The sequence below is a fragment of the Cherax quadricarinatus genome, chromosome 9 (assembly GCF_038502225.1).
Source record: "Cherax quadricarinatus isolate ZL_2023a chromosome 9, ASM3850222v1, whole genome shotgun sequence".
Taxonomy (NCBI): domain Eukaryota; kingdom Metazoa; phylum Arthropoda; class Malacostraca; order Decapoda; family Parastacidae; genus Cherax; species Cherax quadricarinatus.
In genome coordinates this window covers 50011372-50031391 of record NC_091300.1, presented here as the reverse complement: position 1 = coordinate 50031391, position 20020 = coordinate 50011372, and the positions used below count along the sequence as shown (strand labels likewise).

The window sequence follows — 20020 nt, the reverse complement described above, 5'->3', positions numbered from 1 at the left end:
CCACAAACACCCATACCTCTATAATCTATCAGTTTAAAGTCATAGACAAGTCAGCAATGGCCCCCCTCAATCGAGTTAATGTAACCTCTCTGGACCCAGAGAGATGTACCCCGTGCATTCCATACATATCACGTTAGCCATGGAATTTGTTCCATTTATCAATGAATGTGATTGCAAGTTCGTTCCAGTGCTTGTCTAGCCATCAATTTATACCAATTGCCCTAGACATCCATTCACTGCCCACTCTCCTTCTAAGCAAAATGCTACATATGATTTGGACCCCTCCCTTAGACCTGACTTTATCTATGGCTGACTTGTACTTATCCATCAGCTCCTGTCTCCTGCCCTTCCCAATATCATTTCCACCAGCACTAAGACATAATGGATTTGTTCCCATTACCTGACATAATATTATCCAACCTTCTGACTATGTCACCAACACTAGCTCCTGGGGAGCACTCTCTCTGTCTCACCTTCCTATCTCTGTTACATAAAGCACGATCCATATATCTTACCTGGGAGTCTCCCACAACCAATGTTCTTACCTTGAATAGCAGGGAAATCACTGGTACCTTTAGCCTAACTAACCACTGAAGTACACTCGTCCTGGAGAACAGAAAATCGATTTCCTACCTTCTAATCTTCTCTGTTAACCTTCCACATCACAATGTTTCTTCCTGAATTGTGAACCACTTGCCATTTAAAGCGGCTGCTACTCTACAATTCACTGCTGGTAACATTTTCCTCCTTACCAGATCGAAGTTTCAGTCTTCTATTCTCCTCCTGGAGCAGAACTTCCATCTGCAACACCTTAACCTGTTGCTAAAAATATTCCGGAAAATAGGAAAGTCTTTCCTCGTTAAACTTAAAAACGCCATAAAACCGCTTTTGTTCTGGTTTACTTTTCTCATTTACATTCTGTTTAAAGTGTTCTATAATCCTGTAAGACAAAAATGATTTATTAAGATTATTTTCAGGATTCCAATTTGTTTAAATTGACACTCACTCAGCATAATATTAATACAAAAATACTTCTAATATCAATACAAAAATATTAATACAAAAATACTAATATAGGGTATGTACATCATTCTCACTATTCCCACATTAACGCCATTGTTGGGGTTGTATCCAGCAACAGCCTTGAAAGCATTGAGCCTATCTTCGTATTTCATATTAAGTTGTGGTATGGTGGATTTATTGAAAAGTACATCTACACCAAAATATCTGTAAGATTAATGTGGCTAATGTTTTCACCCTGCAAACAGATGGGTGGGAGATGTCGTTTGCTCGTCAGTATCTTTGTTTTAGATGAAGATGTGATGAGGCCTAAACGATTACAGAGTGCCGGAACTTCATTAAGAATGGCATTCATCTTCTTATGCCCTGTAGTATGTATCATGATGTCATCAGTATAACATATAGCTGTATGTTTAGGTGAGGAAGGTTTAGGTGAGGCAGGTTTAGGCGAGGAAGGTATAGGTGAGGCAAGTTTACTACCTCACCTAAATATATAGGTGAGAATTTTGGAAGTTATCTAATCCATTCCAGGGGGCTGGGAATGGATTCAACAGCTTTTATCATAGGGTGTGTGAACATGCCAATTGTTCCAAGAATTTTTACCTCATTATCGTACACAAGTGCTGAAAAATTTAATCTAATTGGATGAGGTTTTCTCGAGTAATGAACAAAATGCAATCGAAAATTTAAAACAAACATTTGATATAGTTATCCCCGTAATCCATACCCTCAATTCGCGCGACTGGACTTGTGCAGTATAGCATTAACTGACAATGTAGGTAAATGATAGCATTGAAGATCTGAAGGGAATCGGAAGAGGCACACATAAGTCATCATAAAGAAGCTAATATCCAAATTCCAAGATTAAAAATGAAAATGTTAAATTAGGATATTACGTGGGATATTACAAATGGCAAATATTCTTAGTCGGTAAGGAAGTTTTATAAGCTTAGTATGCATAACATGCAAATATTTAGCAAGTGCATTGAGGGATCATAGATGTTATTGACACATAAATGAACATTAAGATTTTTCGACAAGTAAAGCAAGTGAAATGAAGCACTCTGACTTATTTTTGATCCGAAGAGACATTTTTCAGTTATATTACAGAAATTACATTAATAAATAAAATTAAGACACGTTAACGTAGCCAGCTAACACCAGAAGATTGTTTCCTTTGAGGAAAATTCATCAGCACTAAAAGTTTAAAGCTGATCAGAAGCCTACACAGCCTAAACCCAGCTTTGGCGAATCCCTCTATGATGAATAGGGCGAATCCCTAAATAACAAAAAGGCACAATACCGTGACGAAGTCACAAAGTGACTTTGTCAATGGTCCAAGTCGGACCGAAACGTCGTCGTAAGCTTCTCTCTTTTATGTGCGGGTTATTTGTGTAGGAGGCTAATATGGTATTTTTGACGAAGTGCCGGAGGGCATTTTCAAATATGATCCAACATGTTTGTCTATGATTACCTTCCATTAGGCAAGATCATTTATGACCTCTGACCATCCCTCCCTCACTACCTCCCTCACTACCTCCCTCACTACCTCCCTCACTACCTCCCTCACTACCTCCCTCACTACCTCCCTCACTACCTCCCTCACTACCTCCCTCACTGCCTCCTTCACTACCTCCATCACTCCCTCCCTCGCTACCTCCTTCAAATGAAATGAAGTTGATCCCTCACTGCCTCCTTCACTACCTTCCTCACTACCGCCCTCACTGCCTCCTTCACTACCTCCATCACTCCCTCAATCACTACCTCCCTCACTACCTCCTTCACTACCTCCCTCACTGCCTCCTTCGCTACCTCCCTCACTACCCCCCTCATTACCTCCCTCACTACGTCCCTCACTGCCTCCCCACTACCTTCCTCCCTCCCTCACTCCATCCCTGGCTGCCTCCCTCACTATCTCCCTCCCTCCCTCCCTTCCTCTCTTCCTCCCTCACTACCTCCCTCACTCACTCCTTCCCTTCCTCCCTCCCTCACTACCTCCCTCACTACCTCTTTCACTACCTCCCTCACTGCCTCCTTCACTACCTCCCTCACTATCTCCCTCATTACCTCCCTCACTACCTCCCTCACTGCCTCCCCACTACCTCCCTCCCTCCCTCACTCCATCCCTGGCTGCCTCCCACACTATCTCTCTCCCTCCCTCCCGTCCTCTCTCCCTCCCTCACTACCTCCCTCACTACCTCCTTCACTACCTCCTTCATTACCTCCCTCACTACCTCCTTCACTACCTCCTTCATTACCTCCCTCACTCCCTCCCTCACTCCCTCCCTCACTACCTCCCTCACTACCTCCCTCACTACCTCCCTCACTCCCTCCCTCCCTCCCTCCCTCCCTCCCTCCCTCCCTCACTACCTCCCTCACTATCTCCTTCACTACCTCCTTCATTACCTCCCTCACTCCCTCCCTCACTCTCTCCCTCACTACCTCCCTCACTGCCTCTTTCACTACCTCCCTCCCTCTTTTCCTCCCTCCCTCCCTCCCTCTCTCCCTTACTACCTCCCTCCCTCCCTTCCTCCCTCCCTCCCTCACTACCTCCCTCACTGCCTCCCTCAGTACCTCCCTCACTGCCTCCCTCACTAGCTCCCTCACTACCTCCCTCACTACCTCCCCAACTCCCTCCCTCCCTCCCTCCCTCCCTCCCTCCCTCCCTCCTTCCCTCCCTCACTACCTCCCTCACTACCTCCCTCACTGCCTCCTTCACTGCCTCCCCCACTATCTCCCTCCCTCCCTCACTCTCCCCCTCACTGCCTCCCCACTACCTCCTTCCCTCCCTCCCTTCCTCCGACCCTCACTACCTCCCTCACTGCCTCTCTCACTACCTCCCTCACTACCTCTCTCACTACCTCCCTCACCGCCTCCCCCACTACCTTCCTCATTCCCTCCCTCACTCCCTCCCTCACTGCCTCCCCACTACCTACCTCCCTCCCTCTCTCACTACCTCCCTCACTGTCTTCCTCATTACCTCGCTCACTACCTCCGTCACTACCTCCCTCCCAACCTCCCTCACTACCTCTCTCACTACCTCCCTCACCGCCTCCCCCACTACCTTCCTCATTCCCTCCCTCACTCCCTCCCTCACTGCCTCCCCACTACCTACCTCCCTCCCTCTCTCACTACCTCCCTCACTGTCTTCCTCATTACCTCGCTCACTACCTCCGTCACTACCTCCCTCCCAACCTCCCTCACTACCTCCCTCACTCGCTCCCTCCCTCCCTCACTACCTCCCTCACTACCTCCTTCACTACCTCCTTCACTACCTCCTTCCGTCCTTCCCTCCCTCCCTCCCTCCCTCCCTCCCTCCCTCTCTACCTCCCTCCCTCTCTCTCTCCCTCCCTCCCTTACTACCTCCCTCCCTTCCTCCGTCCCTCCCTCAGTACCTCCCTCACTACCTCCCTCACTACCTCCCTCACTACTCCCCTCACCGCCTCCCCCACTACCTCCCTCCCTCCCTCCCTCCCTCCCTCCCTCCCTCCCTTCCTCCCTCACTACCTCCCTCACTGCCTCCCTCACTGTCTCCCCTACTCTCTCCCTCCCTCCCACACTCCCTCCCTCACTGCCTCCCCCACTACCTCCTTCCCTCCCTCCCTCCCACCCTCACTACCTCCCTCACTGCCTCTCTCACTACCTCCCTCACTACCTCTCTCACTACCTCCCTCACTACCTCCCTCACCGCCTCCCCCACTACCTCCCTCTTTCCCTCCCTCGCTCCCTCCCTCACTGCCTCCCCCACTACCTCCCTACCTTCCTCCCTCACTCCCTCTCTCACTATCTCCCTCACCGTCTTGCTCACTATCTCCCTCACTACCTCCCTCCCTACCTTCCTCACTACCTCCCTCACTGCCTCCCCCACTACCTCCCCCCTCCCTCCCTCCCTCCCTCCCTCCCTCCCTCACTATCTCCCTCACTACCTCCCTCACTGCCTCCCTCACTGTCTCCCCTACTCTCTCCCTCCCTCCTACACTCCCTCCCTCACTGCCTCCCCCACTACCTCCTTCCCTCCCTCCCTTCCACCCTCACTACCTCCCTCACTGCCTCTCTCACAACCTCTCTCACTACCTCCCTCTGTACCTCCCTCTCTCCCTCCCTCACTGCCTTCCCCACTACCTCCCTACCTCCCTCCCTCACTCCCTCTCTCACTATCTCCCTCACCGTCTTCCTCACTACCTCGCTCACTATCTCCCTTACTACCTCCCTCCCTACCTCCCTCACTACCTCCCTTACTGCCTCCCCCACTACCTCCCTCCCTCCCTCAATCCCTCCCTCACTACCTCCCTCACTACCTCCCCTTTTACTCATCCTTTTCCAATCTCTCCTACCCTCCCTCACTCACCCAAATCTCGATTACCCTTCCCACACCTAACTCCATATCCCCGGATCAAGATTCTCCCTATCATTCTTCTCCCTCATATTCAACCTCCCCTCCTCTCCCTCTCTTCTCATTCTTCAACAGAGAGTATCCTCTCATACCCAACTCCAAATCTCCCGATCAAGATCTTCCCCCTCACCCACCGACTCCATCTCCCCTACCCTCTCACTATCATCAGCCCCCTAACCCCTCCCCACCTACATCATCTTCTCTACGCTCCCCTCTCTCCTATTCCTCCATCACCCCAACCCTTCCCCTCTCGAGCAAGCACCAACATGCTGCAACACCTGGCATAATCTAACAGTTCCGTGTTAGCATAAGACCTTGGCTATATTACCAGCATCATTATGTCTTACCCCGAGGCTAATTATCCCTCACACACCCTCGCACACCTTCACACACCCTCGCACACCCTCACACACCCTCGCACACCTTCATACATCCTCGCACACCCTCACACACCCTCGCACACAGTCACACATCCTCGCACACCCTCACACAACCTCGCACACCTTCACACATCCTCGCATACCCTCACACACCCTCGCACACCGTCACACATCCTCGTACACCGTCACACATCCTTGTACACCGTCACACAACCTCGCACACCTTCACACATCCTCACACACCCTCACACACCCTCACACACCGTCAAACATCCTCCCACACCGTCACTCATCCTCGCACACCGTCACACATCCTCGCACACCCTCACACACTCTCGCACACCCACACACACCCTCGCACACCCTCACACACCCTCGCACACCGTCACACATCCTCGCACACCCTCACACATCCTTGCACACCCTCACACATCCTCGCACACCCTCACACATCCTCGCACACCGTCACACATCCTCGCACACCCTCACACACCCTCGCACACCGCCACACATCCTCGCACACCCTCACACAACTTCGCACACCCTCACACATTCTCGCACACCGTCACACATCCTCGCACACCGTCACATATCCTCGAACACCCCCACACATCCTCGCACACCCTCACACATCCTCGCATATCCTCACACACCCTCGCACACCCTCACACACCCTCGCACACCGTCACACATCCTCGTACACCGCCACACATCCTCGCACACCCTCACACACCCTCATAAACCTCTCACACCCTCACATACCCCCCACACTCTCACACACTCACACACCCTCACATTCCCCCACACACCCTTATACACCCTTATAAGAACATAAGAAGAAGGAACACTGCAGCAGGCGTACTGACCCATTCGAAGCAGGTCCATGTCTCCCCCCCCCCAGGCTTAGACCAATGAAACACATAGTCAGGTCACTTCCAATTAACGAGGGAGCACGGCATCAGACCTAGTAGCGCAAGCTAGTCATGTCCAACTCACACCCACTTATGAATTTATCTAACCTATTTTTTTTAAATTACTCAACGTTTCAGCCTCAATAACTGTACTCGGGAGTTTGTTCCACTCATCCACAACTCTATTACCAAACCAGTACTTTCCTATATCCTTCCTAAATCTGAATTTTTCCAACTTGAAACCATTGCTGCGAGTCTTGTCTTGGCTGGAAATTTTCAGCACCTTATTTACATCCCCTTTATTTATTCTTGTCTTCCATTTATACACCTCAATCATATCTCACCTAATTCTACGCCTTTCTAGAGAGTGCAGATTCAGGGTCCTATGAAGGTCCCTATGAAGGGAAGGTTTCTGATTCACGGGATCAACTTTGTCATCCTCCTTTGTACGTTTTCCAGAGCATTTATGTCCATTCTGTAATACGGTGACCAGAACTGAGCAGCATAGTCTAAATGAGGCCTAACCAAGCATATATAGAGTTGAAGAACAACCTGAGGACTTGTATTATTTATAGTTCTTGATATGAAGCCAAGGATTCTGTTAGCTTTATTGTGAACACTAATGCACTGTTGTCTTGGTTTTAGATTACTGCTAACCAGAACTTCTAAATCCTTTTCGCAATCAGTAGTATTAAGATCTACATTATTTAGTTTATATGTGACATGGTTATTTTCCTGTCCAACATTCAGAACTTTGCATTTGTCTATATTAAACAGCATCTGCCACTTTTCCGACCATTGCATCAGTCTGTTCAAATCACCCTATCGAAAGCCTTGCTGAATTCCATATACACAATATCATATTCATTACCATGAACTACCTCCTCAATCACCTTAGTGAAAAAAGTTAGTAAATTCGTAAGACAGGAACGCCTCTTTGTAAAATCGTGTTCATATTCATTAATCAATTTATGCCTTTCAAGATGGCTATGAATTGTTTCGGCAATTATTGATTCCATAAATTTTCCCACTCTGGAGGTAATGCTTATTGGTCTATAGTTCGAAGCTAAGGATCTGTCGCCTGCCTTGTAAATAGGTATTACATTTGCCATTTTCCACTAGTCTGTCACAATGCCAGTTTGTAGTGATATGTTAAAAAGATTAGCCAAAGGTTTGATAAGTTCCTCTTTGCAGTCCTTTAACACCCTTGCAAAGAGTTCATCAGGATCTGCGGATTTGTTAGGTTTAAATTCTCTATTTGTTTGAGGACCATGTCACTAGTTACCCTATTACAACCTAGGATTTCAAATGGCCTGTTATCCCAGGTGTAATGGGAGCAAATAAACACAGTAGAAAAAGTTTAGACTTATATTATCCTTCACCAATTTAGAACAGCAATATGTACACTATGTACAGTGATAAATATAGTGCACTCCACGGTAAGCAAGGCAGAAATAGAAGCCACAAGATAGCAGACCGTGCTTCAACCAGCTCTAGAATGGGAATGACAAGGGCAGACAGGAGAGCGGTATCCACATAACCTCTGCGATTGCCAATCCCACCTTCTTATTGGCTAGAACCTGGTCACTAGTTGAACGATGGGGCCCCATCATCAACTCTTAGCAACCTGGTTCCCTGGTTGGGGGAGATAGCCTGTAAATGAGGGTGTGTCCATGCACCGAATAAAGGTTACGTACTCTTTGCATGCCACATACCCCAATCGTGCATAGTTTATTATCGTCCTGTTCTACATAATTTATTATTTCTGGAATTTTGCTAGTATCTTCATGCGTAAAAACTGAGAGGAAGTAAGTATTGAAAATTTCACACATATCCTTATCACTGTCAGTGATCTGACATGAGTTACTCTTAAGTGGGCCTATCTTGTCCCTAATCTTATTTCTGTATAACTGAAAGAATCCTTTTGGGTTAGTCTTCGAATTCCTTGCGACCTTAGCCTCATAATCCCTTTTTGCTTTTCTTATTCCTTTTTCTATTCCTCTCTTTAATTGAATATATTGCATTCTTAACCGCCCTTCCCCTCTTTTGATAGGCCTATACATGCCTCTTTTTTGACTAATGAGATGTTTTAATCTATTGTTCATCCATTTGGGATCATTTTTGATAGATCTAATTTCCCTACTCGGAACAAAAGTTGTCTGAGCAGTTAGAACTATGCTCTGAAATACGTTATATTGGCAACCAACACTACGTACCTGACCCATTATCAGGTCATCCCAATTTAGAGTACGAAGATAATTTCTCAGTCCCATGAAATCTGCCAAGTGAAAGTCTGGGACAGAGATTTGATTGCAGTTATCTGGGTAATTCCATGATATATTGAAACTAAGTGATTTGTGATCACTTTCCCCAAGCTCATCATTAACCTCAAGATTATTAATTAGTGAATCTTTGTTGGCAAGAACCAAGTCAAGCAGATTGTTTCCTCTAGTTGGTTCTGTCACAAACTGTTTTAAAAAGCAATCCTGAACTGTATCAAGAAAGTCACTAGACTCAATATTTCCTGTCACATTGTTCCAATCAATTTGTCTAAAATTAATTTCTCCCATTAACATAACATTTTCATATCTAAACGCCTTATGAATTTCGTCCCATAACAGCTTACTGCACTCCCTATCAAGGTTTGGGGACCTATAAATCACACCCAGAATTAATTTGTCAATACCCTCGAGAAACTGTAGCTAAACAGATTCTGTGTCCGACATTTCTAATCTTATATCATGTCTAACACAACAATTTAAATATTCTCTGATATACATCGCCACTCTACCACACTTCCTCTTGATCCTGAAATAGTTTATAACCCTGTATGTTGCATTCGGAATGCATTTCTCTGTCTTCAGGTTGAACCAGGGCTCTGTTATACCAATAATATCTATATTACCTGCACTTGCAAGTAATCCTAGCTCATCTTTCTTATTTCTTAGACTCCTACTATTTGTATAGTAAACATTAAGGGAGCTAGTCACTCGTTGCCCTTTATTATCTCTCTTTGTTTGTTGATCAATTGTTTTGCCTTTACTGGCAACTTTATTTTCAATATTGTCTTTTAAACATATCCCTGAGGTATCCTGGTAATATCTGCTGTTATCAACCCTAATACTGCGGCATGATTGTTTCCCAAAAACACCCATACCTCTATAATCTATCGTTTTAATTAGTCCTAGACAAGTTATCAATTACCACCTCAGTCGAATTGGCTAATGCTACCACTCCAGCTCCAGAGAGATGAATCCCATCCCTTGCATACATATCATGTTTGCCATAGAATTTTCCCAGTTATCGATGAATAGGATTGCAAGTTCCTTGTAGTACCTGTCTAGACAGCAATTTATACCAATTGCCTTAGACATCCATTCATTGCCCACTCCCTTTCTAGGCAAGATGCTACATATGATTGGGATCCCTCCCTTAGACCTGACTACTTCTAAGGCTGACCTGTACTTATCCAGTAGCTCCTGTCTCCTACCCTTCCCAATATCATTATCACCAGCACTAAGACAGATAATGGGCTTTATCCCATTACTTGACATAATATTATCCAACCTGCTGACTATATCACCAACACCAGCTCCTGGGAGGCATACCCTCTGTCTCACCTTCCTGTCTCTGTTACTAAAAGCACGGCCCATATATCTTACCTGAGAGTCTCCCACAATCATAGACCCTCATACACCCTCACACACTTTCATCCACCCTCACGTACCCCCACATACCCTCACACCTTCAAACACCCTCACACACCCTCACACACCCGCACACACCCTCAAACACCCTCACACTCTCCAACACACCCTTCACACACTCCAACACACCCTTACACACCCCAACCTTCTCCAGCCCCTCATGTTATCTACCCCCTATACTCCATCTCCTGGACCATGACTAACATATCTCTAATGCCTTGAACCAAAATCAACTTAACTCCAAATCCTCGAAACAAGATCCCCAAACCACCCTAGACTACTCACTCCTCCCTATAAAACACCCTTACAGGCCCTCACACACCCTTGCACACTCCTCACACACCATCACTCACCCTTAAAGACCCGTACCCCCTACACACAGCTACCGTCTGGGGATCGATCCCAGCCAACCGCAGTATTGTTATTTACATAAAACCACTTGTTTCGCGGATGGGTAAGTATGTATACTGCTCGTGAAGACTGGTGTCCCAAATGAGAGAAAATTAAATTAGTCCTGTAGCTTTCATGGCCACGTACGTCCTCGCATCAGGAGTGACATGCTCAGTGTTATTGGAAACCTGATGTTTGAAGCATTGTTGGCACAGTGTACTAGGGCGTCGTGGATTTTGGCTGGCTTCCCAGGAGGCGGGTTAAAATAAGTCAGGTTCAATCACTGGCTAGTTGCAGTATTTTCATTGGCTTAAAGCTACTTATTTCGTGAATGCAATGTTACGGAAGCCGAAAGCTTCCGTATTATTGGAAATCTTGCCCATCTCTCAGTAGCAGTATTGAATCCTGCTGATTGTGATATATCTCTGCATATACTCGCTTGTTTCTGCGTGGTGCATTGATATAAAAAAACAGTATGAAAATATACATTGGCTAGCACAGTGTTGCTATTGATATATATATTCTTTCTTTCAACACACCGGCCGTATCCCACCAAGGCGGGGTGGCCCAAAAGGAAAAACGAAAGTTTCTCCTTTTATATTTTGTAATATATACAGGAGAAGGGGTTACTAGCCCCTTGCTCCCGGCATTTTAGTCGCCTCTTACAACATGCATGGCTTACGGAGGAAGAATTCTGTTCCACTTCCCCATGGAGGCAAGAGGAAATAAACAAGAACAAGAACTAGAAAGAAAATAGAAGAAAACTAAAAGGGGTGTGTATGTATATGCTTGTACATGTATGTGTAGTGTGACCTAAGTGTAAGTAGAAATAGCAAGACATACCTGAAATCTTGCATGTGTATGAGACAAAAAAAAAGACACCAGCAATCCTACCATCATGTAAAACAATTACAGGCTTCCTTTTTACACTCACATGGTAGGACGGTAGTGCCTCCCCGAATGGTTGCTGTCTTCCAACCTACTACCTATAGTTCCTTTATATAAAGGGAAAAGGGATAAAAGAGATTGGGAAAATTATAGGGGTATAAGTTTACTGAGTATACCAGGAAAAGTGTATGGTAGGGTTATTATTGAAAGAATTAGAGGTAAGACAGATTGCAGATGAGCAAGGAGGCTTTAGAGTGTTTAGGGGATGTGTAGATCAAGTATTTACATTGAAGCATGCTTACAGATTCGTTGTCTCAACTCTAATGGTTTCCTCCGCAAATACGGTAGCTGCCCTGGTTCAGGATGTCCTCCTGTCGAAAGTGATGATCCAGATCCACCTCAGGCACCTGAACCCACTCCAACAGACCTCATCTCATCAGATAATATCTTGGAAGCAATTAAAGCAACAGGTACCAGGACACTCACACATATTCCCAAAGCATCCCATCCACAAGCAGTTGGGAAACTTACAGATCTCTTAAAAAAGTAAACTATGATTTGACTATCGTAAATGCTCCACCAACCATCAAGACATGGCACACCTTGCTACTTTTTGGCAATGTTTGCTTAGCTGTGCCGGAAAGAATGTGAAAGAGGCTAGCCTCAATGATCATTAAATCTTTAAGAGACTTTCCTAGAGGAGATAAACTCATTCGCCTTCCCCGTCATTACAAAAACGGAAGAGGCAGAACCCCCACTCACTCCACTGACAGCGAAAAAGTCAGAGTCTGGTGAACAAGAAAACTGAAGAGGCCGACACAGTGGGGGCAATCAGAATTATTACCAGTGAAGATACAGTTGCTCTCAGGGATGCTGACACAGCGGAAGCACTTAGAGGAAAGCACCCTGCCAGGGAAACCAGGGGCACCAACAGTTCCAACACCTCTGTCCCCACTGTGAAACCATTGATTGTGGAAGACTCGGACATTTCAAAGCAATAATATGGTTCCCATCTGGCTCTGCTGGTGGTTACACTGGAATAAGGCCACAGCATTTAAAGGATATGGTTAATCCAGTTATTGGGGAGATTGAGAGACATTGCTTTCAGAGATCACAAGGCTTGTCTGATTCCTGACGAAATTATTTGCACTTAGAAAGAAAGATGGAGGAATTAGGCCTATTGCAGTTGGCAACACTTTTCGCCGATTCGTTTCCAAAGCTGCTATCCGAAGCATTCGCTCAGAGGCAGCCATTATACTTCAACCAAACCAGCTTGGTTTTGGGGTCTCTCAAGGCAAGGGCATATATTAACAACCTCCCTGAGGACTATGCAGTGGTAAAATCAGACTTCAAGAATGCATTTAATCTCCTGAAAAGAGATGTAATATTAGCAGAGGTACAAAAACATTTCCCTGGTCTCTTTCTATTTGCTTCAGCTGGATCTCTTCCTATTTGCTTCAGCTGGATATAGCAAGGAATCAATGCCCCTGTTTGGAGAGCAGGAAATTACATCATCAGAGGGTGCCCAGCAAGAGGATCCTCTTGCACTATTTCTCTTTTGAACAGCGGTTAGGGAAATCACAGTCAGACTGACCAGTGAGCTAAACATCTGGTTCCTGGATGATGGCACAATAGCAGGTACAGAGGGTTCCCTCCTAGATGATCTTACACAGGTAATGACACGGGGATAGGAAATGGGTCTCATCCTGAATCCATCCAAATGTGAAATCATCTCAGTCAGTCAAGTGATAAATGCAGTGAGATCCAAACTACCAGGAGCATCAGTCATTTCCCCTACAAATAGCATCTTCCTTGGAGCACCTCTGGGAAGCGATGCCATTGACACAATTCTCAGGAAGAAATTGGAAGAGTTGAGGAGAATGGAACAACGAATAGGCAATCTTGACACCAACGATGTCTTGTACCTTCATATGATAACCCTATACTGCACGAATATGACAGTATCCTGAGGCAGATTTTTACTCTAGAAGACGGGCAGTAGAACCAAGCTACACTCCTAGTCAGACTAGGAAGCATTGGTGTCGGCAAGTCATCACAGATTGCGCTACCTGGTTTACTGTCTTCATGTATTGCATCCAGAGGGCTTGTAGCAGCGATTCTCCCTGAAACAATCTTAGGGATAAGACTGGAGTCCAGGACCAAAAGTTCATTGACGGAGCCATGATCTGGGATAATCTAACGGGCTCTGAAACCAGACCTGCTCCCCCCCAATAACTACAAACAGTTGCACTGGGATGGCCCAAGAGTGGAGAATATAGCCTCAACAGTGCTTCAGAGTGTGTCAGGGAAGGATAGAGCCCGCCTCCTGGCAGTGAGAGCCCCTCATGCTGGGGACTTTCTGTTGGCTGTTCCCAACTCCAGCCTTGGCACACGCCTCGACCCACAGACCATCCGCATTGGTGTTGCCCTTCGACTTGCCGCCCCTATTCTCGCCGAACACAGGTGTATTTGTGGCAGGGAAGCAGCAGACCGATTCGGGTACCATGGTCTTGTGTGCCGTAAATCCGAGGGAAAGATTGCAAGACATGAGGAGGTTAATAACATTATCAAGAGGAGCCTCACAACAGCTGGATGCCCAGCAGTAAGGGAGCCACCCCAACAACGCATATCTAATGGCAGCCAGAAGCGTCCAGATGGTATCACACTTCAAGCCTGGACAGATGGTAAGCAGGTGGTGTGGGACTACACATGTACATCTACCTTGACTGATACCTGTCTCCAATACACCAGGGAGGAAGGAGGGGCAGCTGCCAGCTTCAGGGAGTCCCAAAAGTCTAGAAAATATGGAGAACTTTCCCATCATTATATGTTTGTTCCCATAGGCTCACAGACCCTTGACTCATGGGGAAAGAGTGCATCTAAGTTCCATTAAGGAGCTAAGCAAAAGACTCATCAGGGTAACCAGGGATCCCAGGGCAGCTAGTTTTCTCTTCCAGCGACTCAGTGTGGCTGTTTAGAGAAGTAATGCCTGCTGTATTTTGGGCACGCACCCCAGCTCTGAGGAGCTGGATGAGATTCTCGCATTATAATCAATGACAATATGTGGTAGACATGTATCTCTCACACCTCATGTACTGTATGTGCCATGTTTATACCAGCAATGTATCTCTTAAATCTTCTGTACCATATTATGGTAAAAAAGAATGAAAAGATGGAGTGGCAGGGGAAGTGGAATATTCAAACGGCTTCAGGAAGAAATCAAATATTCTTCCTTGAAGCCTTTTTATCCACTTCTCCGAAGCTATGGGTCCCATAGTTTGCACCAGAGGTGGACCCCATCATATATATATATATATATATATATATATATATATATATATATATATATATATATATATATATATATATATATATATATATATATATATATATATATATACATATATATATATATATATATATATATATATATATATATATATATATATATATATATATATATATATATATATATATATATATATATAAATAAACATTATATATATATATATATATATATATATATATATATATATATATATATATATATATATATATATACATATATATATATATACATATATATATATATATATATATATATATATATATATATATATATATATATATATATATACATATATATATATATAAATATATATATATATATATATATATATAAATATATATATATATATATATATATATATACATATCTATATATATATACATATATACATATCTATATATATATATATATATATATACATATCTATATATATATACATATATATATACATATATATATATATATATATATATAAATATCTATATATATATATATATATATATAAATATCTATATATATATACATATATAGATATCTATATATATATATATATATATATATATATATATACATACATATGCAATAAGATCACAGTAAACAGGTGACTTCAGAACATGCAAAACAACCACTCTGAAACAATAGAGAAATTCCAAGCGCATTCGTGACTACTCACATTATCAAGGAACTATGAAAGTAAAGCATCCAAGGAAGGTATATAAAGGGGTCTGGCCAACACCTCACTATCAGATCCCACAACGGTTAAACACCTGACGCGCGCCGGCCCAACTCGACAGGTCCTTTGCACAACCACCAACAAACTATTCTACCCAAGAAAATTTTTTAAATTATTATTTGTCCAGTGTATTATTAAATTCTTCCCAAATTCTATTAATTATAAATGGATGTAATTTATATAAACCAAAGGAAATATTCATATAATTGTCAAAACTGCTTTTTATGAAACAAGATTCAATTATATTCCTGTCGACCATGAACTTGCTTGATACTACTTTCTCAACTTTTTGAAAATCAATTGGATGGTTAAAATCTCTTACATGAATAAATAGAGCATTGGAATCTTGTCCAGTTCTAATGCTATATCTATGTTGTTTTAATCTTAGTTCGAGATTTTTACCAGTTTGACCGTAATAATATATATATATATATATATATATATATATATATATATATATATATATATATATATATATATATATATATATATATATACATACATATATATCGTGCCGAATTTGTAAAACTGGTCAATTAGCAAAAACCCATTTTAAGTTCTTTCTAAAAAATTTCTCTTATACGTTTGAAGATATATTTTTTTCATTAATGTTAATGAAAAAATTTATAATATTGCACCAAAAGGAACTTAGAAAACTTACCTGACCTCATTATAACAAGCGCAATTTATTTTAGCCTAACCCAACTAAATATATTTTAGATTTGTTTACAATAATTTAATACTAAACAAACACAGTGAAATATATTTTTTTTCGTTAGGTTCAGAATGATTTTCGTGAAATTATTGCATACACAAATTTTCACTTGTCTTATATGGCAAGATGAGCGTTGCTATTTAAGCCAAGATCGCAAGTTCTGCTTATTCGGCACGACATATATATATATATATATATATATATATATATATATATATATATATATATATATATATATATATATATATATATATATATATATATATATATATATATATATATATATATATATATATATATATATATATATATATATATATATATATATATATATATATATATATATATATGTCGTGACGAATATGTAAAACTGGTCAATTAGCAAGAACTCAAGTCCTTTCTGAAATTTTCTCTTATACGTTTAAAGATATATTTTTTTCATTAATGTTAATGAAAAAATTTTTAATTTTGCACCAAAAAAATCTTAGAAAACTTACCTAACCTTATTATAACAAGATCAATTTATTTTAGCCTAACCCAACTAAATATATTTTAAATACGTTTACAATAATTTAGTACTAAACAAACACAATCAAATATATTTTTTTCGTTAGGTTCAAAATGCTTTTGGCGAAATTATTGCATACATAAATTTTCACTTGTCCTATATGACAAGATGAGCGTTGCTATTTAAGCCAAGATCGCAAGTTCTGCCTATTCGGCACGACATATATATATATATATATATATATATATATATATATATATATATATATATATATATATATATATATATGTATATATATATATATTTATATATATATGCAAAACAACCACTCTGAAAGAATAGAGAAATTCCAAGCGCTTTCGTGACTACTCACATTATCAAGGAACTATGAAAGTAAAGCATCCAAGGAAGCTATATAAGGGGTCTGGCCAGCACCTCACTATCAGATCCCACAACGGTTAAACACATGACGCGCGCCGACCCAACTTGGATAGGTCCTTTGCACAACTCACCCACAAACTATTCTACCCAAGAAAATTTAAAAATTATTATTTGTCCAGTGTATTATTAAATTCTTCCCAAATTCTATCAATTGTAAATGGATCTAATTTATATAAACCAAAGGAAATATTCATATTATTGTCAAAACTGCTTTTTATGAAACAAGATTCAATTATATTCCTGTCGACCATTTACTTGCTTGATAGTACTTTCTCAACTTTTTGAAAATCAATTGGATGGTTAAAATCTCTTACATGAATAAATAGAGCATTGGAATCTTGTCAAGTTCTAATGCTATATTTATGTTGTTTTAATCTTAGTTCGAGATTTTTACCACTTTGACCGTAATAAACTTTATCGCAAATTTTACAAGGAATCTTATAGACACATCCATCAGCATTTTGGGGGGAATTCTTTATCAAAAGTTTTTTTTGCTGTATCAAGATTTTTGAATACAACTTTATTATTAAAAGTCTTAAGAAGAGAAGGCATATCAACCAAGTTTTCATGGTAAGGGAGAACCAACATATTTTTAGTTGAATAAGGCTGGTTGTCCCTTTTCGGATTGTAAAAAGTATTTCTAGCAACTTTAAAAGATTTATCAATTACATTTCTTGGGTATTTTAAATCATTACCTATTTCATAAATTTTGGATATTTCCTCATCTATGAACTCAGGACTACAAATTCGTAAAGCTCTCAAAAACATTGATGAGAAAACAGACAGTTTGACTGTATCTTGATGCGAGGAATAATAGTGGACATAGGAACAGTTATTTGTAGGTTTTCTGTAAATTTTAAATTTAAATTCATTATTACCCTTAATAATTAAAATATCTAGAAAAGGCAATGAGTTATTTTCTTCAAACTCAATAGTACAGATTATAGAATGGGCTAAGCTATTTAATTTTCCAAGGAAATGGTGTATATCTACATTTTTGGGCATAAGACACAAAATATCATCAACATATCTGAACCATTTAGCTCTATTAGGGAGGATTGTGTTAAGCAATCTTGTTTTAAAAAATTCCATGTATAGGTTACTAAGAACAGGTGAAAGAGGATTTCCCATTGCCATACCAAACTTCTGAGTGTAAAACTTATCATTAAATACAAATTTTGCATCAACAATGCAAAGTTTAATAAGTTTAATGATAGTAGGAACTGGCAATGGTAAATCATAGTTAACGAGTTCTTCAGATAAGAAACTTAATAAATCATCAACAGGAACTTTCGTAAACAAGGAAGTAACATCAAAACTAACCATGTTAAAATCATTTAAGTCAGTCAAGGAGCTTAATTTATCAACCAAGTCTATGTTGTTTTTAACATTAAAGTTAGAAATTTTGCCATTTGGATAATTTATATGAAACTGACCCTATGGAGCTAATAATTGGTCTGACTGGATTCCCTGGTTTGTGTGTTTTTATTAGTCCATACATGTAAGGTAAAGATTAGTGGAAGTAAATTGTTTGACTAATTCATCTTTGCCTTTCAGTAGAAGTTTTATTGTTTTATTGAAATTGCTGTTAATGGTTTCTAGGGGATTTTTCCTAAGTTTAGAATAGGTTTCAGTATCATCTAAGAGATTATTCATTTTTTCTTGGTAATCATTTTCTTTCATAATTACTATTGCATTTATTTTGTCTGCTTTAGTAAGGCGCAAATTTTTATTGTTATTAAGTGTATCATAAGACTTAAAGAATCTTTGAGGGCAATTGGGAATATTTGGTTTTAACATAGAGCTATATACCATTCCTTTACTAATATTAATTTCATCAGAGGATAAATCAGAAAATTTTTCAAAGTTACAAAAGGCTTTTGCAATTTCAACATTATTAAGTTTTTTTGAAGTTGCAAAACTTAGGCCAAAACCTTTTCTAGATGTTTTAATTATTAAGGGTAATAATGAATTCAAATTTAAAATTTACAGAGAACCTACGAATAACTGTTCCTATGTCCACTATTATTCCTCGCATCAAGATAGAGTCAAACTGTCTGTTTTCTCATCAATGTTTTTGAGAGCTTTACGAATTTGTAGTCCTGAGTTCATAGATGAGGAAATATCCAAAATTTATGAAATAGGTAATGATTTAAAATACCCAAGAAATGTAATTGATAAATCTTTTAAAGTTGCTAGAAATACTTTTTACAATCCAAAAAGGGACAACCAGCCTTATTCAACTAAAAATATGTTGGTTCTCCCTTACCATGAAAACTTGGTTGATATGCCTTCTCTTCTTAAGACTTTTAATATTAAAGTTGTATTCAAAAATCTTGATACAGTAAAAAAACTTTTGATAAAGAATTTCCCCCAAAATGCTGATGGATGTGTCTATAAGATTCCTTGTAAAATTTGCGATAAAGTTTATTACGGTCAAACTGGTAAAAATCTCGAACTAAGATTAAAACAACATAAATATAGCATTAGAACTGGACAAGATTCCAATGCTCTATTTATTCATGTAAGAGATTTTAACCATCCAATTGATTTTCAAAAAGTTGAGAAAGTAGTATCAAGCAAGT

The 20020-nt window shown here is 40.9% G+C and overlaps 1 protein-coding gene across 1 annotated transcript in view; it reads left to right on the top strand.

Annotated features, from left to right (window-relative positions):
* LOC128686061 (adenylate cyclase type 8-like) overlaps nt 1-20020 on the top strand; it is a gene marked incomplete in the record, with an annotated part of 931274 nt that overhangs the window by 788783 nt on the left and 122471 nt on the right.